Here is a 23347-nt window from a genome sequence, read left to right on the forward strand (position 1 = left end):
CTTTGTTCTATGATGTCTCCGCCTTTATTGCAACAACCTTTTTGTATCTTGAACATCCTTGGGTGGTTAAGGTGCACTTATTGTTAGTTTTTGGGCATGTTGTTTTGGTTTTGACTAAGCAACTTAAGAATATCACCCAGAAATCTGCCCCGAGGCTTGATAGTTAGGAGTGGCAGGGCATGTGGGATAGCATGGGCAAATACCTAGGGCAGTGGGCACCCCCAGTGTTTTGGAGTTTCACCCCCGAACAAGTGCAGAATCCTAAAAAACTAGTAGAATATTTGGAGAAAGTATGTTGTTATGCTGGGAACTCCAGAGAGACACAGATAACTGCAACATGCTGGGGCCTGGCCCATGCATACTGAGCCCTGCTCAACAGTGTTCAGTGCCCACAAGGGGAAGAGAATGTCTCTGGATTGAAATGCAAAGTGACTGGCACTGTAGACAATCCAGCCCTGACAACAGGCACTGCAGCCACTCAAACCCCCACAACAAGTACTGGAGCTGGCTCAGAGAATCAACCCGTACCAGTATCAGTTGCCCCCATACACAAGATAAAATATTGGAAGTGGACATCAACTCGTTTAGAACGGGATGATGAAGAACCAGGGCCATCGCGGGGAGAGGAGGGAGAAGTCATAAATGAAATAGAGACCACCCAATCCCTGTCCTTAAGCGAGCTGCGAGACCTGGCTGCTCCAATGCTGGGATAATGGGGCCAGTAGTTTGGAATTAGAGGGGAAGGAAGCCAAACAACTGGGATCCCTCTCTAGGGAAGGGGGCATTGACAAAGCAATCGGGGAAAAAACACAAGCCCTCAGCCTCTGGAGGCGACTCCTCTCTGGAGTGAAGGAATGGTATCCCTTTAAAGAAGATGTTCCATAGCGCCCAGGAAAATGGACAACTATGAAGAAAGGCATCCAGTATCTAAGGGAATTAGCTGTGTTTGAGGTGATTTATGGTGACCTGGACGATCAACGGTCATCCAAAGATCCAGATGAAGCCGAGTGCACACGACCCATGTGGCGGAAGTTTGTACGGAGCGCACCATCTTCACATGCAAACTCATTGGCAGTGATGTCCTGGAGAGATGACGAAACACCAACCGTGATGGAGGTGATTGATAGACTCTGGGATTACGGAACAAATATCTCTTCCTCGGTCGTCTCTGCTGTGGAGAAACTATCCTGAGGGGTCCAGCAACTCAAAGAAGATATGTCCTACTCCCCACCTCGACAGAGTAGTGTCTCAGCTGTTAGGAATAAGTGTCCTTTGGCTCAAAGAAGGGGATACACACCATGGGCCACCCTATGGTTCTACCTGCATGACCACAGAGAGGACATGATGAGGTGGGATGGCAAGCCTACCTCGACCCTAGAGGCACGAGTGCGTGAACTGCAAGGAAGAACAGTCACTCAGGGAGGCTCTTCCAGGAAAGCTGCTGCTCCAGTTTCCAGCGAGCAAGTCCCCAGACAGAGGAGTAGAAGCGCAGATTTTATTTCTAAGTGTAATAGAGGGACTCCTGATTCACATTTACAGGAAGTGAGTTGTGACTGCCATGATCAAGACTAGAGGGGCCCTGCCTCCAGCCAGGTGGAGGAAAGGGATAACCGGGCTTACTGGACTGTGTGGATCCGATGGCCTGGCACGTCCGACCCACAGGAGTATAAAGCTTTAGTGGACACCGGCGCACAGTGCACCTTAATGCCATCAAACTATATAGGGGCAGAACCCATTAGCATTGCTGGAGTGACAGGGGGATCCCAAGAGCTAACTGTATTGGAGGCCGAAGTGAGCCTAACCCGGAATGAGTGGCAAAAGCACCACATTGTGACTGGCCCTGAGGCTCTGTGCATCCTTGGCATAGACTACCTCAGGAGAGGGTATTTCAAGGACCCAAAAGGGTACAGGTGGGCTTTTGGTGTAGCTGCCTTGGAGACGGAGGAAACTAAACAGCTGTCTACCTTGCCTGGCCTCTCGAAGGACCCTTCTGTTGTGGGGTTGCTGAAGGTCGAAGAACAACAGGTGCCAATCGCCACCACAACAGTGCACCGGCGGCAATATCACACCAACAGAGACTCTCTGATCCCCATCCATTAACTCATTCACCAACTGAGGAGCCAAGGAGTCATCAGTAAGACCCGCTCACCCTTTAACAGTCCCATATGGCCAGTGCAGAAGTCTAATGGAGAGTGGAGACTAACAGTAGACTATCGTGGCCTGAACAAAGTCACTCCACCGTTGAGTGCTGCTGTGCCAGACATGCTAGAACTTCAGTACAAATTGGAGTCAAAGGCAGCCAAGTGGTATGCCACAATTGATATTGCTAATGCATTTTTCTCAATCCCTCTGGCAGCATAGTGCAGGCCACAGTTTGCTTTCGCTTGGAGGGGCGTCCAGTACACCTGGAATCGACTGCCCCAGGGGTAGAAACACAGTCCTACCATTTGCCATGGACTGATTCAGACTGTACTGGAACAGGGAGACGCTCCAGAACACCTTCAATACATTGATGACATCATTGTGTGGGGCAACACAGCGGAAGAAGATTTTGGGAAAGGGGAGAAAATAGTCCAAATCCTTCTGAAAGCTGGTTTTGCCATAAAACAAAGTAAGGTGAAGGGACCCACACAAGAGATCCAGTTCTTAGGAATCAAATGGCAAGATGGTCGTCGTCAGATTCCAATGGATGTGATCAACAAAATAGCAGCCATGTCTCCACCAACTAGCAAAAAGGAAACACAAGCTTTCCTGGGCATCCTGGGTTTTTGGAGAATGCATATTCCAAATTACAGTCTGATCGTAAGCCCTCTCTATCAAGTGACCCGGAAAAAGAATGATTTCAAATGGGGCCCTGATCAACGACAAGCCTTTGAACAGATTAAACGAGAAAAAGTTCATGCAGTAGCTCTTGGGCCACTCTGGGCAGGACAAGACATAAAAAATGTGCTCTACACTGCAGCCGGGGAGAATGGCCCTACCTGGAGCCTCTGGCAGAAAGCACATGGGGAGACCCGGGGTCAACCCCTAGGATTTTGGAGTCGGGGACACAGAGGGTCTGAAGCCCGCTATACTCCAACTGAAAAAGAGATATTGGCAGCATATGAAGGGGTTCCAGCTGCTTCTGAAGTGGTTGGTACTGAGGCACAGTTGCTCCTGGCACCCCGACTGCCAGTGCTGGGCTGGATGTTCAAAGGAAACATCCCCTCTACACACCATGCAACTGATGCTACGTGGAGTAAATGGGTTGCACTGATCACCCAGCGGGCTCGAGTAGGAAACCCCAGTCGCCCAGGAATCTTGGAAGTGATTATGGACTGGCCAGAAGGCAAAGATTTTGGATTATCACCAGAGGAGGAGGTGACACATGCTGAAGAAGCCCCATTTTATAACCAACTGCCGGAAGATGAAAAGCAGTATGCCCTGTTCACTGATGGGTCCTGTCGCCTTGTGTGAAAGCATCGGAGATGGAAGGCTGCTGTATGGAGTCCTACATGACAAGTGGCAGAAACAGCTGAAGGAGAAGGTGAATCGAGCCAGTTTGCAGATGTAAAGGCCATCCAGCTGGCCTTTGACATTGCTGAACGGGAAAAGTGGCCAGTGCTCTGTCTCTATACTGACTCCTGGATGGTTGCGAATGCCCTGTGGGGCTGGCTGCAGTAATGGAAGCAGAGCAACTGGCAGCGCAGAGGCAAACCCATCTGGGCTGCCACATTGTGGCAAGATATTGCTGCCCGGTTAGAGAACCTGGTTGTAAAGGTACATCATGTGCATGCTCACGTCCCCAAGAGATGGGCCACTGAAGAACATTGGAACAACCAGCAGGTAGATCAGGCTGCCAAGATTGAAGTGGCTGAGGTGGATCTGGACTGGCAGCATAAGGGTGAATTATTTCTAGCTTGGTGGGCCCATGACACCTCAGGCCATCAAGGGAGAGATGCAACATACAGGTGGGCTCGTGATCGAGGGGTGGACTTGACCATGGATGTTGTTGCACAGCTTATCCACGAATGTGACACATGCGCTGCAATCAAGCAAGCGAAGCGGGTAAAGCCTCTGTGGTATGGGGGGTGATAGCTGAAATATAACTATGGGGAGGCCTGGCAGATTGACTATATCACACTCCCACAAACCCGCCAAGGCAAGTGCCATGTGCTTACAATGGTAGAAACAACGACTGGCTGGCTGGAAACATATCCTGTCCCCCACGCCACTGCCCAGAACACTATCCTAGGTCTCGAAAAACAAGTCCTGTGGCAACATGGCACCCCAGAGAGAATTGATTCAGACAACGGGACTCATTTCCAAAACAACTTCATAGACACCTGGGCTAAAGAGCATGGCATTGAGTGGGTATATCACATCCCCTATCATGGACCAGCCTCTGGGAAAATTGAACGGTACAATGGACTGTTAAAGACTACACTGAGAGCAATGGGGGGTGGGACATTCAAACACTGGGATACACATTTAGCAAAAGCCACGTGGTTAGTCAACACGAGGGGATCTGCCAATCGAGCTGGCCCTGCCCAGTCAGAAATCCTACATACTGTGGAAGGGGATAGAGTCCCTGTAGTGCACGGAAAAAGTATGCTGGGCAAAACAGTCTGGGTTCTTCCTGCCTCAGGCAAAGGCAAACCCATTCATGGGATTGCTTTTGGTCGAGGACCTGGGTGCACTTGGTGGGTGATGCGGGAGGATGGAGAAATCCGATGTGTGCCTCAAGGGGATTTGATGTTGGGTGAAAAAAGTCAATGAACTGAATGGCACAATGCGAACTGCTATATAATACTGTGTGTCACCTCTGTGTTGTATCAATGATATCAGAGTACGAGCCTCCCAATCCGTGGAAGATAAACTGTGAAAGAAGCCATGCAGCAGTGATGGAACGATGACTGACTCGGTATGCAGCAACCCACGCCTCCACTGCCACACACACCACCTCTTCCACCCTGAAAGCCTAATACAGCAGATGGAGCCCAGAGTCATGGACTGGGTGAATTCAATGGACATTTTAATGGACATTTTACAGGGAAGGTCCATGAACCAAGGGAATGATGTCTGTGTATTACGTTAAAGGATGGGAAGAGGAGGGGTGGTGGTTGGTACGGTTGTATTGCATCGTATGGGACCTGGGCATGGTGTAAATGGTATGGAATAAGGAGTGGAGAATGTGCTGGTTTTGGCTGAAAAGGGGTTAATTCTCCTCACTGTGGGGGGTCGGCTACCTTTCCAGCTTCCCGAGCTCTGCCGCGTGGCGGGGTGGCGGGGGAGGGCTGGGAGGGGCAGGGCCATGGTGGGGGCGTCTGACCCCGACTGACTGATGGCAGGTTCATTCCATACCATGTGACACCATGACCAGTATATTAAGGGGGGCGTAGTTTGCGGCTCGGGAGCGGCGCGGCGTCGGGTCGGCGGGCGGCTGCGGTGCGTGCGATTTGTTTCGGCGGTTCGTTCCCCTTCTCCTCTCCCCCCTCCCCTGGGGCTTTGTGCCTCTCGTTGTTCTCCTTTACATTGCATTTCTGTTGTTGTTTCTTTTAATTTTAATTATTAAACTGTTCTTATCCCAACCCACGAGTGTTACCCTTCTGATTCTCTCCCCCATCTACCAGTGGGGGAGTGAGCGAGCGACTGTGTGGGGCTGAGCTGCCGCTAAACCACGACACGGTGTGGTGGGTGGGAGGTTCTCATGAATGTGTATAAATAGCTGAAAGGAGGGTGCAAACAAGACAGATACAGTCTTTTTTCAGTGGTGTCCAGTGACAGGACGAGAGGCAGTGGGCACAAACTGAAACACAGGAGGTTCTGTCTGAACACCAGGAAAGACTTTTTTACTGTGAAAGTGACCAAGTACTGGAACATTTTTCCCAGGGAGGTTGTGGAGTCTCCTTCCTTGGAGATATTCAAAAGCCATCTGGACATGGTCCTGGGCAACTGGCTCTAGTTGTCCCTGCTTGAGAAAAGGGGGTTAGACCAGGTGACCTCCAGAGGTCCCTTTGAACCTCAACCATTCCATGATTCTGTGATTTGTGTGAATTAAAAACTAAACAGCAATAATGTTGTAAGGGGCCTCAGGCAAGAATGCACTCAATGACATAATCTTTGCAAGTCTGATCTGGACATTCTGGAGGGATGCAAACAAACTAGCAGCAGAGGCCAGTTGAAACCATGATAAAGGGAACTAAGGTCATCTCCACCTATATAAGAGCCAGAACACTAGTTGAAACCAACACATCTTGCAACACACTGTGAATGAATATGTATAACCATTCTGGGAAATCTAATGCGTATGCATATAACTGAGCAATATAAGCTTTGTCTGTTGACTTGGGGCATGCACGCTAGGAGGAATTATCCCCCATGCATCTGGCGCCATAATAAAGAATGCCTGCTTCTTAATCCTACATCGGTGTTAAGGAGTTTTATTCCTGATTTTGGTGACGGTTTTGGCAACCCAGGTGTGACTCTGCTGCTGAACCTCGATGGATCCATGGGATCGCAGGACCTCCAACTGGCATCGAAGGGTTCTCGGGGACAACCTCCGATCCCCAGACCGAAGAGCTCTGAGCAAGGCTCCTGAGAAGGTAAAGGCATTCTTAAAGGATTTAAAGGAATATTTAAGGTAAAGGTTGCCTGCCTGTAAGATGCAGTGAAAGCTACGCAGGGTTGGGCTATAAAAGTACCTAAAGGAAGGATTTGATCCTATCGGATGTAAGTCCTTACGAGGAAACGGTTAATCAAATATTGTAATCATTGGTGGTTGATGTATGCTTTGGAAAATCAAGAGAAACGGCCTAAGAATGGAACTATGAAATATTATACAGTTAATGTTGTTTTGTAAGAGAGAAGGAAAATGGGATGAGATACCATATATGGATTTTTTTTTTTTACATTGCGGAATGGTTGGAAAAGGAGAAAAGAATGTGGATTGATTACTAAGGATGCAAATATTTTGGCTTTAGAACAAATTCAGGACAAACACCTAAACTATGTTGTTCTGCATGCAGTATTGGTAAAAGGTGTGAAAATATAAGGAGCTGGTGGAAGAGGAAGATGATGTAGGATTATTAGTGGCTCCAGGACAGGGAAATCTATGGGAAGGTAATGATCAGAGTAGAAACAGGGAAGTTGGAGAAGTGGATAATAGGGATGTGGACAGCGATGCTGAAAGTGAAGGGGAGAATTTCAGTGCAGTAGCAGGAAGAACTAGGAGAGGTGGGGGCTAGGAGAGGGTGGGGGCAGTGCTACAAGCACCCTTAAGGCAGGCTGTGGGTCCAACAGGAGAACTGGTGTGGGTTAAAGTGCCCTCCTTGGTAGCAGACTTAAGGGCTTGGAAAGAGATGGCTGGAACGTATAGGGAAGACCTGGAAAAGGTGGCGAAGGTATTGGAAACTATTGTGGAGAATCATGACCCAGAGTGGAAGGATATACAGGTGGTGTTGAATACATTGCTGACATATGAGGAGCGGAGGGCTGTTGTGGTTAAGGTTAGGGAAGAAGTAGAGAGGGTTCATGCTCAGGACACACAGGCAGGAAGACAGGAGGATCATTTTTCCCACCACTAATCTGAATTGGGACCCTAACAATCAGGCACAGAGGTTATTGTTAACTGAATGTCAGAGGTTGATATTGTTCGGTGTAAGGAACGCAATTCCAAAACTGAAAAACTTGTCAAAATTATATCAGGTGGCACAAGGGAAAGATGAATCTCCGTCAGCTTTCTTTGAACAATTATGCGATGTGGCTAGGAAATGGACGGATTTGGATCCAGAGAGAGACCGATGCACTAATGTTTGTGACTTTGTTTGTGGGGCAGTCGAATACTGATATTAGGAGAAAACTGCAAAAGCTAGAAGGAGCAGGGGCGAGATCTATGGATAAGTTATTAGAAGTGATGTGGAAGGTGTATATTAATAGGGAGGAGGAGAAGAAGTGACAGGAAAAGTAGCAAGTTAAGAAAAAGAATTGCAAGGCTCTATTGCTGGCTACAGCAGTAGCGGAAGGCAACCAAAATAATAAAAGGCGAAATGACAGGTATAGGTTAGATTGCCCTCCTATGGGAGGAAGCGTGAGGACCCCCCTTTAGGTCTGGGGAGAGTAAACCTTTGAATAAGGATCAGCGCATTTTTTGTAAACAAAGGAGGCAGTGGGAAAGGGAATGCCCTCAGAAGCGTTTTCAGAGAAATTTTCCAAGAAAACAGGAAAATCCCAAGGTGGAAGAGCTGCTTACTTTGGGTCAAGATTCAGATAGACGGGGACCAGACAATGAATCGAAAGTCTCCCCAACAGAACCCCTGGTTACCTTGAAGTTGGGGAATGATAAGATAGATTTTTTTCAATAGATAGAGGAGCAGCATGTTCAGTGTTAAAATACCTGTAAAGGTAAACTGAGTAAACAAAACATATCTATTATCGGGGCCACAGGGAAAAGGAGGTAAGGCCTTTCTTCCAACCAGTTAAGTGTGGAACTGGAAGTGGAGTTTTTGCTCACAAATTTTTATACATTCCTGCATGCCCAGTGCCCTTGATGGGAAGAGATTTATTGACTATTCTGGGAAATCTAATGCGTATGCATATAACTGAGCAATATAAGCTTTGTCTGTTGACTTGGGGCATGCACACTAGGAGGAATTATCCCCTGTGCATCCAGTGTCATAATAAAGAATGCCTGCTTCTTAATACTACATTGGTGTTAAGGAGTTTTATTCCCGATTTCAGTGACACCACCCTGAAGAATAAAGGATACCCCTGGACTACTGAGATAACACCAGCATCCTAGCCCCTCTAACACCTCTGTGAAACCCTCCCATTATCTGGCATCATAGATAAGTAACTGTAGCAAGACTGACTCCAGGGATGTCTACATCAAGAAAGAAGCCAATGGATGATGATGCCATAGTATTATAGTTGCTTGGCAAAACAGTAGTGTGTGTGTGCTAAGTAGTGATTGGTCAAATCATGTTGTACCTGAATGCTTGAAAGGTATAAGAACCCTGTGTAAAACCACATTTGGAATGCCCCAATTTGAATGGGACACCTCATGCGCACGAATAACGAATGACTCTTGTAATTCTATACTTTGTGTCCTAGCCTTTCTCCTTGGGTCAGCAGTTGTGAAATTTTCATGACAGTTTTGGAGACCCAAGTGGGAATTAGCCAACTTGCCTGATCCAACATCTCATTAGCATCTGGACCCTGACTGTGTTGGGTCTGGCTGGGATGGAGTTAACTTTCCCCATAGCAGCCCTCATAGTGCTGTGCTTTGTAGTTGTAGCTAGAAAGGTGTTGATAACACACCAGTGTTTTGGCTACTGCTGAGCAGTGCTCCCACAGCATCAACGCTGTCTGTACAACATTTCCCCCCCACCAGTAGGTTGGTAGGACAGAATCTTTGCAAGTGTGATTGGCACATCCTGGAGGGAGGCAAACAACCTAGTCAATTGAAACCAAGACAAAAGGAACTAAGGACATCTGAACCTAGATAAGAGTAACACCACTTGAAACCAACACATCTTACAATTACTGTTTGCCTATTTAACATCAGTGTTACTAAATAAGTGAAACATGTCCAACCTTTGTAATAGAGAAACAGCAACATAGTTTCTCTTGACATCAATACAAGTAAAAAATATTAATGTGCCTCCAATGCACTCTAATTTTCTGCATTTCATTTTTGTTTCTTCTTAAAGAAAAGTGAAGAGCCTGTGAATGACTGCACCTTCAGATGAACTCATCACATATACCTGCCTTTATTTGTGTGCAGTATGAAATTTAAATTAATTCAGTTTGGGGTGAATATATATACCTATTTATATAAAAATCATGGAGTTCATTCAGCAGATTTCTCCACATTATGTTTCTGATTTTCTGGCAGGCTGCTAATCAAGTCCCTGAGAGTGTGGAACACTTTTTTTTATTTTGGAAATATAGGGCTTATCCCTTTCCCACAGCCTGACTTGAAATGAAAAACAAGTAAGTAACTATGGATAAAATTATGTCATTACACTACTGTTCCTAGGCACTGCTCCTTCAAGACACAGAGGGTTTCCAAAGCATTTCACCACCCTCTTCAAACCCTGTTCTCACTATATGCTAAAGCCCAATGCTCAAACACCTAATATCTAATATTTTTACACCATCTTGTCTCTTTATTTTTTTTTCTTTTTTCAGTGGCCACGAGAAGTCTAATTTCAGACAAATTAACCCCCATTATGACTAGACGCTCATAATCATTCAACCTTAAAAAAAAAAGTCATCAGATTATGAAAGACCCCCCACCATGAGACTTGTTTAGCTGCCATCAGCTTGGATCTAATTTGTCTGGTGAGAGTTTTGATTTCCTTACACTTCCTTCCATTTGACTGGTCAGCCAGCAAGGTTTATATTCTTCAGTTATTAGCTATAGAATAGAATGGAATGGAACGGAACAGTTCTATGACAATGACATTTGCCAGCTCCCTCAGCATTCATGGGCCCATGGACTTATGTATGTACAGTTTGCTTAAGTATTCCCTGATCTGATACTGTTCCACAACAGGTACATCTTCCTTGCTCCAGCCTTTCCCCCCAGTCTCTGGGACTTAGCATTCCTGAAGGCCAGTCTTGCTAGTAAAGGTATTCAGTACCTCAGCCTTTTCCATGTCCTGTGTCACCAGGTCCCCTGTGCCATTCAGCAGCAGGCCCACATTTTATTTATTTTTATTCCTCTTTTTATCATCTATGTATTTATAGAAGCCCTTTTTCCTACCTTTGCGGTCCTTTGCCAGATTCTTTTCCAGCTGGGCTTTGGCTTTCCTAACCTCATTCCTGCATGCTCAGACAACATCTCTATATTCCTCCCAGGTTACCTGTTCCCACTTCCACATTCTGTATGTGTCCTTTTTGTGTTTGAGTTTTGTCAGGAGCAATTTTTTCATCCATGCAGACCTCCTGACATTTTTGCCTGACTTCCTACTTGTTGGGATGGACCATTCTTGAGCTTGGAGGTGATCATAGAAGCATTGAATGGTTTCAGTTGGAAGAGAACTTTAAAGATCATCAAGTTCCAACCCCTCTGCCATGGGAATGGACATCTTTCACTAGATCAGGCTGCTCAAAGCCCAATCCAACCTGACCTTGAACACTTCCAAAGATGGGGCAGACACCACTTCTTTGGACAACCTGTTCCAGTGTCTCACCACCCTCATCATAAAGAATTTCTTCCTTATAACTAATCTAAATCTACCCTTTTTAAATTTAAAATCATTACCACTTGTCTTATCACTACAAGCCTGTGTTGGGGTGACCCTGGCTGGATGCCAGGTGCCCACCAAGCCACTCTATCACTCCCCCTACTCAGCTGGACAGGGGGAGAGAAAAACATGTCAAAAGGCTCATGGGTCAAGATAAGGATGGGGAGATCATTCACCAATTGCCATCATGGGCAAAACAGACTCAACTTGAAGAAATTAATTTAATTTATTGCCAATTAAACAGAGCAGGATAATGAGAAATAAGAACACATCTAAAACCACCTTCCTCTGACCCTTCCCATCTTCCCGGGCTCAGCTTCACTCCCAACTTTTCTACCTCCTCCCCTCCTAAATGGTGCAGGGGGATAGGGAATGGGGGTTGCAGTCAGTTCATAATGCTTTGTCTCTGCTGCTCCTTCCTCCTTGCTTACAATGTTTAGCAGCTTCAACTTTGTTAATTGCAACAACAGAGTCATTTTTTACTGCTTTGGGAAATGTCAGAAAGAGCATATTAGAATGCTGTAGGGTGGCTTTTTAAAAAAAAATTAAGAACAGTTCTGTCATATCAATAATAATTTACACACCAGGGAAGACCTGTTAACAGCAGGAAAGAAAGGATCCATAATGCACATAAGTAATTTTGTTATCAGCCTTAGAACTTTGAAGTTATAAAACTTAAATGTAGCAACCACTAACTCTGGTAATTATCTCAACCTATTTCCAGTAGCCATTTTTTCTACATTTGTTACCAGATACAGCCTTACTATCAGCTGCCTGGTATACGGAAAAGAGGAGAGATGAACCTGGACAGTCCAGACAATGTGGCATGACTGTGGCTGTGTGTCCTGGTTTAGCCCCAGTCAGCAACCAAGCAACATGCAGCTGCTCACTCACTCCCCTCTGGTGGGATGGGGGAGAGAATGGGAAGACTAAAACTGAGGAAAGTCATGGGTTGAGATAAAGACAGTTTACTAGGTAAAGCAAAAGCTGCATGTGGAAGCAAAGCAAAACAAGGAATTCATTCACTACTTCCCATGGGCAGGCAGGTGTTCAGCCATCTCCAGGAAAGCAGGGCTCCACCACATGTAACGGTTACTTGGGAAGACAAACGCCATCACTCTGAATGTCCCCCCCTTCCTCCTTCTTCCCCCAGCTTTATATACTGACCATGACGTCATATGGTATGGAATATCCCTTTGGCCAGTTGGGGTCAGCTGTCCTGGCTGTGCCCCCTCCCAGCTTCTTGTGCACCCGGCAAAGCATGGGAAGCTGGAAGAGTCCTTGACTAGTACAAGCACTACCCAGCAACAACGAAAACATTGGTGTGTTATCAACATTGTTTTCATACTAAGTCCAAAGCACAGCACTATGCCAGCTGCACTGAAGAAAATTAACGCTATCCCAGCTAAAACCATGACACTGTGCAGTCAGGAAGCTCCCCTCATCCTTCTTCCACATCGATTCTGTGCATTTATCTGGGTATACATAGGGTTTAAATCCCCTACCCTGAGCCCTGCACACTATGCTTGATCTTGCAAGGAGGAACAGGCAAAAATTCCTGCATCAGTGTGGAGCCCTCATCAAATCTAACTGGTCCATAGGGGGACTGCCTGCATAGATTTTGTTATAGTTCCTTGCCCTGGAAATCAGTGTGAAAAGTCATAACTCTTCCAGGCAGAACCTGGCCTTTATTCATTAGTAGAAGCAGGGATAATTTATCTACTAAAATAAGTGTGCATTACAGATTTAAAAGGAAGGGAAAAAAGTAGAACTGAGGGCAAAACCAACTATTTTTAAGTTTGTTTAAAGCTCTGAGTTCCTAGGGGGAACATGTGTCCAGGGAAACAAAAAATACACCACTTTCCTGTATCAGTAGCACAACAGCTTTCACAGAATAATTTATTTTATTTATAGTAAATGTAGTGTTCTTGAAATGTGCCAGTTTTCAGGGCTGCACTGAAGATGATAGAAAAGGAGCAAGTAACCTGCACATTATGCATCCAGTGCATCTTGACAAGGGAGAGTGTAAGCTTGTGCTACTAGCTCTTTTGACCCTTAGCTTAGACAGATATGGCTCTGGAGAGGGTGGCTTGTAATTTATAAAATGGTTATTTGTTATTAGAAATTCTAATAAAACTACCTCATTCTTTCCTGTTAGACAGCCATCCACAACTTCAACTCTAAGCAGCCTGGACCAAATTCAGCTCAGTGACATAGAAGTGAAAAGTTCTGCATCCCATCATCAAGTGCCTAATATAGCCACTTCTTCCACACAAAAACACTTGTGAATTTAAACAGTAGCTTGGTAACAAAGTTTCCAAGTGTAGAGTATCTTCACTTTATATGATACTACCAAAGGGGAAAAACTGGCACAGAGAAGAATGTTTGGTTTTATCTCTAAGCAATTATCACAGAATCACAGAATCACAGGTTGGAAGGGACCTCAGGGATCATCTAGTCCAACCTTTCTAGGAAGAGCAGAGTCTAAACAAGATGGCCCAGCACCCTGTCCAGCCGACTCTTGAAGGTGTCCAACGTGACCGAGTCAACCACTTCCCTGGGGAGATTATTCCAATGGTTGACTGTCCTCACTGTGAAAAATTTTCCTCTCACGTCAAATTGGAATCTCCACAAGAGCAACTTGTGTCCATTCCCCCTTGTCCTCTCCATGTGACTCCATGTAAAAAGGGAGTCTCCATCTTCTTTGTAACTACCCCTTAAGTACTGGTACACGGTGACGAGATCCCCTCTGAGCCTCCTTTTCTCAAGGCTGAACAAACCCAGTTCTCCCAGCCTATCCTCATATGGCAGGCTTCCCAGTCCTTTGACCATCTTGGTGGCCCTTCCCTGGACCCCTTCCAGCCTGTCCACATCCTTTTTGTATAGCGGGGACCAGAACTGAACACAGTACTCCAGGTGTGGCCTGACAAGCGCTGAGTAGAGTGGGATGATGACTTCTTTCTCTCTGCTGGCGATGCCCTTTTTGATGCAACCCAGCATCCTGTTGGCCTTCTTGGCTGCAGCAGCACACTGTTCGCTCATGTTGAGCTTCCTGTCCACCAGCACCCCCAGGTCCCTTTCGACAGAGCTGCTCTCCAGCCAGGTGGATCCGAGTCTGTGCTGCACTCCCGGATTATGTTTTCCCAGGTGCATGACCTTATACTTGTCCTTGTTGAACTTCATAAGGTTCTTGCTGGCCCACTCTTCCAGCCTATCCAGATCTCACTGCAGAGCAGCTCTCCCTTCTGGAGTGTCTACTTCCCCACTCAATTTGGTGTCATCTGCAAACTTCATCAGGCTACACTTAATGCCATTATCCAGATCACTTATAAAGACGTTGAATAACACTGGCCCCAATATTGATCCCTGGGGGACTCCACTTGTGACAGGTTGCCAGTTTGAGAAAGAGCTATTTGCCACCACCCTTTGGGTGTGGCCTGTCAGCCAGTTCCCCATCCACTGCACAGACCACTTGTCTAGGCCATAACACATCAGTTTCTCCAGGAGGAGACTGTGGGGGACCGTATCAAAGGCCTTGGAGAAGTCCAGGTAGACAATGTCCACTGCCCACCCCATGTCATCCAGGCAAGTCACTTTGTCATAGAAGGCCACCAGGTTTGTCAAGCACGATCTGCCTTTAGTGAAGCCATGTTGGCTTTTCCCAATCACGTGCTTCATTTGACTTGTGATGGCCCCCAGGAGGATTCGTTCCATAACTCTCCCAGGGATTGAAGTAAGGCTGATGGGCCTATAGTTACCCAGGTCCTCCCTCGAGCCTTTCTCGTAGACAGGGGTAACATTTGCCTCCCTTCAGTCCTCTGGGACATCCCCCGTTCTCCGTGACTTCTCGAAGATTACGGAGAGTGGCTTTGCGATGATGTCAGCCAGCTCTCTCAACACCCTCGGGTGGATGGCGTCAGGGCCCATTGATTTGTGGGGGTCAAGCTCCTGTAGTAGTTCATATACTAACTCTTCCTTCACTGATGGTGGGTCGGTGTTTGGTTCAATTTGCAATTTTGTTCCCAAACCCTGGGACCCTACAGTGCTGGTAAAGACCAAGGTGAAGAAGGTGTTGAGGACCTCTGCCTTTTCTGCATCATTGGTGATTGATTCTCCTTTTCTGTTTAACAGTGGGCCTATGTTTTCCTTCTTTTTCTACTTATGGTTGACATGTCTGAAGAACCCTTTCTTGTTATTTATGTCTACAGCCAGTTTCAATTCTAACTGGGCTTTTGCTTTTCTGACTGCGTCTCTGCATTCTCTGGCTATGCCCTTGTAGTTCTCAGTGGATAATCCTCCACTTCTCCATTTCTGGTGTGCTTCCCTTTTGGATCTGAGTAGACCCAGGAGGTCATGGTTGAGCCATGGGGGCCTCTTGCTCCGCTTACTTCCCTTACCTTTGTAGGGGATAAATTGGCTTTGTGCTGCCAATAGAGAGTTCTTGAAGAACTCCCAGCACTCACTAGCTCCTTTGTCTTCCATGGAAGCTTCCCATCGAATCCCTCCCAATTGAGCCCTGAGTGCACCGAAGTTTGCTCTTCTAAAATCAAGAACCCTTGTCTTAGAGCTGACCTTCAGCACGCTCAGCAGGATCCCGAACTCCACAATATTGTGGTCACTGCAGCCAAGGCTATCACTAACCAAGGTATTACAAAGCAGGTTTTCTCAGTTTGTGAATAGCAAGTCCAGCAGCGCCTCATTCCTGGTTGGCACATCCAACATTTGTATCAGGAAACAGTCCCCTATACATTCCAGAAACTTGGTGGATGACATGCGAGCTGCTGTATTGTTCTTCCAGCAGGTGTCTGGGTAGTTGTAGTCACCCATCAGGACCAGGTTCTGTTGGCCAGAAGCTTGCTTTAGTGCCCCAAATATCTCTTCATCGGCTTCGTCACTGTGGTTAGGATGGCGATAGCAGATGCCCACTGTGAGGTCCTGCTTGGATATGACCCCTTTGACTTTAACCCAGAGGCATTCGATAGAGCAGTCGCAATCACCATAGTTGACTTCGATACATTTGAGGTCTTCCTTGATGTAGAGTGCAACTCCTCCACCTCTTCTACCTTGCCTGTCTTTACGAAAGAGCTTGTAACCGTCCATTGCGATCCCCCAGTCATTTGAGGTGTCCCACCATGTTTCAGTTACTCCTATGCTGTCATACCCTTCTGAGTGGGCACAGAGCTCCAGTCCCTCCTGTTTGTTACCTAGACTGCGTGCATTCGTGTACATACACTTGAGGTGTTTACTCTTTTGTTTCACCTCTTGGGAGACAGATAAGGAACCTTTGTCACCACACTGCTTGGCCTGACTTACTCCCCCGTTGGACGTGCTGGTGTGAGCGTTTTCTCCACGGATCCCACCCCCCAAGTCCTTCACTTTAAAGCCTGCCTCACCAAATTAGGCAGCCTACTGCTGAAGATTCCCCTACCCCTTTTAGAGAGATGGATTCCATCCCTCCCTAGCATGTTGTCGTCGTTGAAGAACACCCCATTGTCATAAAAGCCAAACCCCTCATGATGGCACCAACCACGTAGCCAGGAGTTGATATACATTATGCGCCTGGTTCTGGCTGCTCCCTTCCCTTGAACTGGCAAAATGGAAGAGAAGATCACTTGGGCGCCAATATTTTTCACTTGCTCCCCCAGGGCTCGAAAATCTTCCTTGATTTTACCCAGGTTGCGGCTCTCAGTGTCGTTCATGCCTACATGAGATAGTAATAGCAGATAGTAGTCTGTTTTCCTGATGAGTTGTGCCACCCTCTCAGCAACGTCTCGGACCTTGGCTCCTGGAAGGCAGCATACCTCTCGTGACTCTCTGTCAGGTTGGCAGATGGGTGCCTCAGTACCCTTCAACAGTGTCACCCACCACGAGTGCTCGTCGTTTCATTTTACAATATCCACTGTGTGTTGCTCGTATGGTTTCCCCTTGCAGGGGACTTTGCAGACTTTACACATGGGTATCCTCAGTCGTTAAGTCATTAATTATATTCGGTTGCAGTCTTTCACCGAATAAATCTGTATATTTTCAAATTTATCAGTAACAGATCTACATTTCTAGTAGCAAGATAAAACACAGAATATTGTTAGAGAAGAGAAGAGAATATTTCAGTTGGAAGGGACCTGCAACGATCATCTAGTCCAACTGCCTGACCACTTCAGGGCTGACCAAAAGGTCAAGCATGTTGTTAAGGGCATTTTCCAAATACCTCTTAAACAGTGACAGGCATGGGGCATCGACCACCTCTCTAGGAAGCCTGTTCCAGTGTTTGACCACCCTCTCAGTAAAGAAATGCTTCTTAATGTCCAGTCTGAACCTCCCCTGATGCAGCTTTGACCCATTCCCATGTGTCCTGCCACTGGATACCAGGGAGAAGAGATCAGCACCTCCCTCTCCCCCTCCTCAGGAAGCTGTGGAGAGCAATGAGGTCGCCCCTCAGCCTCCTTTCCTCCAAACTAGACACACCCAAAGTCGTTAGCTCCTCCTCATAAGACATGCCTTCCAGTCCTTTCACCAGTTTTGTTGCCCTCCTCTGGATGCATTCAAGGACCTTCACAGCCTTGTTAAATTGTGGTGCCCAGAACTGCACACAGTACTCAAGGTGAGGCCACACCACCGCTAAATACAGAGGGATAGTCACCTCTTTTGACCAGCTGGTTATGCTGTGTTTGATGCAACCCAGGATGCGGTTTGCCTTCTTGGCTGCCAGGGCACGCTGCTGACTCATATTGAGCCTGCTGTCAACCAGCACCCCCAGATCCCTTTCTGCAGGGCTGCTCTCCAGCCATATTTCTCCTGATCTATACTTGTGCCCAGTGTTACTCTGTCCCAGGTGCAGAATCTGGAATTTGTTCTTGTTAAATTTCATGCCATTGATGATTGCCCAATGCTCCAAACTATCTAGATCCTTCTGTGAGGCCTCTTGTCCCTCGAGGAAGTCACCAGCATCTCCCAGTTCGGTATCATCAGCAAACTTGCTAATGGTGCATTCAACACCTGCATCCAGATCACTGATAAAAATATTGAACAGAACTGGCCCTAGAATTGAGCCCTGAGGAACACTGCTGGTGACTGGTCACCAGCCAGATGTAGCCCCATTCATAAGTTTCTAGCAAACTTAAAAATAGTTGACTAATAGATGATCTGTGTTTGTTTCTCCTTCTGTAGTTTGGAGGTAACCCATTTGCTTCCTTAGTAAGCAGTGTATCATCAGGAGGGGACAGTCAGCCATCTCGTACAGAAAATAGAGGTCCTTTACCAAATCCCTGGGCTCCTCAGTCCAGCTTGCAGAGTTCCACAAGTACCAGCACCAGTGGTGAGAGCAGTGGCAGTAGTAATGTCGGAAATAGCACCTCTGCCAGTATGGGACAGAGCTCAACTATACCAAATTTGGGATCTGGACTAGGAGGTGTGACTGTTATTGCAGTTGTATATGTTTGCAAATATTCAGGAGTTTGCCGAAATGATTCTGTTATTAGAAAGAGATGTTTTGATTCAAAGTTTGTATTGCTGTTTATTTCCATAAAACATTTGAATATTATCAAAGCCCTCTGTAGAAAACAAACATAAAAAGTAAACCAAGAGTACTAACAATACTTGTGTACTGCCTTAAAATAACAAAAGTAGGGAATCTGTAGATGAATGATAATATTTCTTCTGTTTGGAGACAAACAGGAAAACAGCTAGTAATGCAGATACTTGAGACTGCTTGTTGGATACGACCTCTGGCTTAACTTGTTTCTAGGGCAGATGCATCTGTGTAAGCAGAACCACACTGAGATGTATTTAAGGGGCTAAAGCTCTTTTTTTTTTTAAAAAAAAAAAAAACCAACCAAAAAACCCAAAACCACACAGTTGTATCCCAGTTCTAGGCAGTCTAAGTTGATTATAGTAAAGATTTTTACTGAAGTGACCCATTTATTTATTTATTTATTTTATTAAAGTTGGTATGTTCAACACACCAGGAATGCAGAGCTTGTTACAGCAGATAACAGAAAATCCACAACTTATGCAAAATATGTTGTCTGCACCCTATATGAGAAGCATGATGCAGTCATTGAGCCAGAATCCTGATCTTGCAGTACAGGTAAATGCTTTTGGTGTAGCAACGTGTTGTGTGCACTGGAGTGAAAAAAGGAATTGAATTTATGATACAGTTATATTTTCACTACAGAGTAATTGTGCCAACTTCTCAACAATAACTTGTCTGTTGTGAATGGTCCAATTTTTAACGTATGCTGATGCCCGACATAGTGAAGTTGTTACCTTTAGCAATCTGTTGCAGTAAGTTTCTTCAATTTGTAGTTGGACGTCATGTCAGGCATTCTCTTGTAACAACTTTTAAGTTTGTATATGTTTCGTACAGCCCTAAACTTCTGTGGCCTAGCATAAGAACCGGTTATACAAAAGAAATGTTTTGATTATAAATTAAGGTAGATCTGCTACTAAATAAATACCCACCCTAGCTTGGGAGGACAGAAGTGGAGGGGAAGGAGTTTGTGCCATATCTAGCTGTTACTCTGGTTTTCATTTCTCATCTGCGATCCTTGCTCACAATAAAAGAGCTAATACTTACTGTTGTTTTATGAATGGTAGTGTAGAAGTGCTTTCCCATTTTACTTACAATAATATCCAAAGTCAAATCTTGAACTGAGATAATATTATTTTTTGTATATTAAACAGTTAATTAGGAAAATATCCCAGGCTTTTTGCAGACAATGTTTACAGGGAAACCGTCACATTTGTAGTGGAAGCTGACCAGAAAAGGCTTTTCTTGTTATGTAAATGAGGTTGCTTTGGTGAGGATCTAGCAAGGATTCACTTCAAAAGTTTAACACCCCCACCCCCCAAAAAAACCCCTCACAACAACAAACACACCCCCAGAAAAACCCCAACTCCACACCACCAATGATTTTAGTCAGTTCTCAGGCTGGTGGTTCATCATTTCAGAACAAGTTTTGGCCAAAGGAGAAGTGGGAGATAATTACTCCGAGGTTATCATAGACTATTATCTTGTTTTCTGATTCATATGTGGTAAATAGTTGTCTTAAAATCCACTCTAGTATTTACTTTTTGATCTACTGCTTGATCTATGATGTTAAATATTTTTGTCCCATAGATGATGTTGAATAATCCTTTATTTGCTGGAAATCCTCAACTTCAGGAGCAAATGAGGCAACAGCTTCCTACTTTCCTTCAACAAGTAAGATGAGATACTAAGTGTTGTTAATAAATGTCTGAAATTGTGAGCAATTTTTGCAATAAACTGGTTCCTTTCCTTGATTTCACTTAAAGCTAGATTCTGTTATGTGTATTCTCATTAGCTTCAGACAGAGTTGCATTTTCCCTTGATAATTAAGTGCTTGATTTATCTCTCCATGCCTTTCAAAAGTTAAATCTGGCTTTCAGTGGATGTGTTTGTCTGTGACTAGCACAACTGCTTTGATTTGCTGTCGCGTCTTTGCTTAGAAGAAATGACTTGTTCTTACTGCGCGCCAGCCAGAGAAAACCTGTTTCTTACATGATTTCTTCTGCAAATTAAAGAAAAAAGATTATTACTTTCCCCACTACTAAGATAAGCTTTTATGGTACTTTTCTCATACCTCCTCCAACCTGCCCTGAATATTTGGGGTAAAGAGACCTTACAGCATGCCTTGAAAGAGGCGAGTCATAAGCTAATTCAAAAGATATCTTAACTGTCACAGCGTATACTAGGACTGTGTCCTTTAAATAGGACTAAGCAAAATTTTTAGGAATTAAAAATGTAATCCAGTGTATGAGTTCCATTATTAGGCAGTCCTTGCAAATCAAAGTAAATGTGTGTTGCCAGGATCTCATTGCATGGAGGCAGTATTATGAGTAAAATAAATAACAACATTAATTTCATGCCACTGATGATTGCCCAATGCTCCAAACTATCTAGATCCTTCTGTGAGGCCTCTTGTCCCTCGAGGAAGTCACCAGCATCTCCCAGTTCGGTATCATCAGCAAACTTGCTAATGGTGCATTCAACACCTGCATCCAGATCACTGATAAAAATATTGAACAGAACTGGCCCTAGAATTGAGCCCTGAGGAACACTGCTGGTGACTGGTCACCAGCCAGATGTAGCCCCATTCACAACCACCCTTTGAGCCCTGCCGTTCAGCCAGGTCTTCACCCAGTGCACCGTGAACCTGCTCATCCCATAGTTGGACAACTTGTCCAGAAAGATGCTGTGAGGGTCGGTATCAAAAGCCTTCCTAAAATCCAGAACAACTACATCCACAGCCTTCCCTTCATCCACTAGGCGGGTGACCTTATCATAGAATCATAGAATGGTTTGGGTTGGAAGGGACCTTTAAAGGTCATTTAGTCCAACCCCAAGAAGGATAGAAGGTTTTAAAATTAGTTAGACAGGACTTTCCCTTTGTGAACCCATGTTGTCTGTGCCTGATGATTGCATTGTTCTTTAAATGTCTTTCAACAGCACCCAGTATGATCTCCATAATTTTCCCAGGTACTGAGGTTAGACTAACAGGTCTGCAGTTTCCTGGGTCTTCCCTCATGCCCTTCTTGTAAATTGGAGTAACGTTGGCTACCTTCCGGTCAGTGGGGACCTCCCCAGACTCCCAAGGCCTTTGGTAGATGATTGAGAGGGGTCCTGCTGTAACACCCGCTAGCTCCTTCAGTACTCTGGGATGAATCCCATCAGGCCCCATGGTCTTATGAACATTCAGATGATACAGCTGGTTCCTTACAATTTCAGTGTCCACAAATGGAAAGTCACTGTTCCTGTACTCATGGTCCTCCAACTCAGAGGACTGATCAGCCCACGGTCTAACAGTATTATTAAAGACTGAGGTGGTTCTTCAAAACTGACCAGCACTCATGGACCCCTAAGCCCTCAAAAGCAGATTCCAAGGGGACACTGCTAAGTAGCTCCCTGAGTAGCTTAAAGTTTGCTCTCTTGCAATCCAGGGAATCAACTCTGCTGCCCTTTTTTCTCATTACACTGAACATTTTAAACGTTGAGTGATTTTGTGATCACTGTGGCCAAGACAGCCACCTACCATCACATCTCCCACAAGTCCTTCTCTATTCATAGACAACAAGTCTAGGAGGGCATCTTTCCTAGTTGGCTCGCTGAGTGCTTGTGACAAGAAGTTATCTTCCACAAACTTAGGAATTGCCCAGACCCGCTCGTCACAGCAGTATGGTATTCCCAGTTGATGCCTGGGAAGTTGAAATCTCCCATAAGGACAAGGGCTACCTTGTAGGAGATTTCTCCTAATTGCCTATAGAATAACTCATCAGTGCTATCATTCTGGCTGGTCTATCCATAGTAGGCACCCACGATGATATCTGCTTTGTTTCCCATCCCCCTATTCTTCAACCAGAGGCTGTGTGAGGGATTTTGATGATGGTCTGTGTAGGGCCACGACAGAAAAGTTACAACCTGAACACAGCTGTGAGAACGTGACCTTGAAGAAGGGAACTGGGAGGATTGTTATTGAACAATATGTTGTTGCAATCCGGGAGCTGCTGTTAGCTGGCAGAGCACGCACCTGGCAGGCCTTGTTGCATGTGCTGGCCACACATGCAGCAACGTCTAGTCAGTACTTTTGCACTGAATCTGCTGAGGGTATAAAAAAGCGTGGCTCAAAGCGGAGAGAGGAGAGAGGACACAGAGCACGCTCTACAAACCACAGCAGATGCCTTGAAGGTGCTGTGCCTACCTCCCTTCTCCATGATGACCCCACTAATGGTCACCCTCCTGCTCAGTGGTGTCTCGGGCGTAGTTGGGTTGGTAAGACTCTCATAAAGGGAAAACAATATGCTAGTAACTGCTTATGCAAGGCTATAATAGAGCAATAAATACTGTTGTGCTTTTTAAATATCGTGTGTTGGGTGAATTTTGTGCATAGGAATCCTGTGAACCTGCTACAGAGGCTCTCAACTACATCATCCCTAACTGTAAGAGCTGTACAGTCAAACCTCTCCATCCACCTCGCCTGCCCTTCCTATGTTTCCTGAACAGACTATAGCCCTCCACCCCAGCACTCCAATCATGGGACTCATTCCACCAAGCCTCACTAATACCAATGATATCGTAGCTCTGGGAACTCACTAACACTTCC

The 23347-nt window shown here is 45.6% G+C and overlaps 2 long non-coding RNA genes across 2 annotated transcripts; both read left to right on the top strand.

The window, feature by feature from the left end:
* Window positions 1–6449: 6449 nt before the first annotated feature.
* LOC142049287 (uncharacterized) lies at window positions 6450–9656 on the top strand. The gene is made up of 2 exons (XR_012657664.1): window positions 6450–6584; window positions 8719–9656. It is a non-coding gene; the product is annotated as an uncharacterized LOC142049287 (long non-coding RNA).
* Window positions 9657–18462: 8806 nt separating this feature from the next.
* On the top strand, window positions 18463–21922 carry LOC142049587 (uncharacterized). Its single transcript, XR_012657766.1, has 3 exons — window positions 18463–18636; window positions 19172–19314; window positions 20347–21922. It is a non-coding gene; the product is annotated as an uncharacterized LOC142049587 (long non-coding RNA).
* The last annotated feature ends 1425 nt before the right edge of the window (window positions 21923–23347 follow it).

This window comes from Phalacrocorax aristotelis, chromosome W (genome assembly GCF_949628215.1).
Source record: "Phalacrocorax aristotelis chromosome W, bGulAri2.1, whole genome shotgun sequence".
Lineage (NCBI taxonomy): Eukaryota > Metazoa > Chordata > Aves > Suliformes > Phalacrocoracidae > Phalacrocorax > Phalacrocorax aristotelis.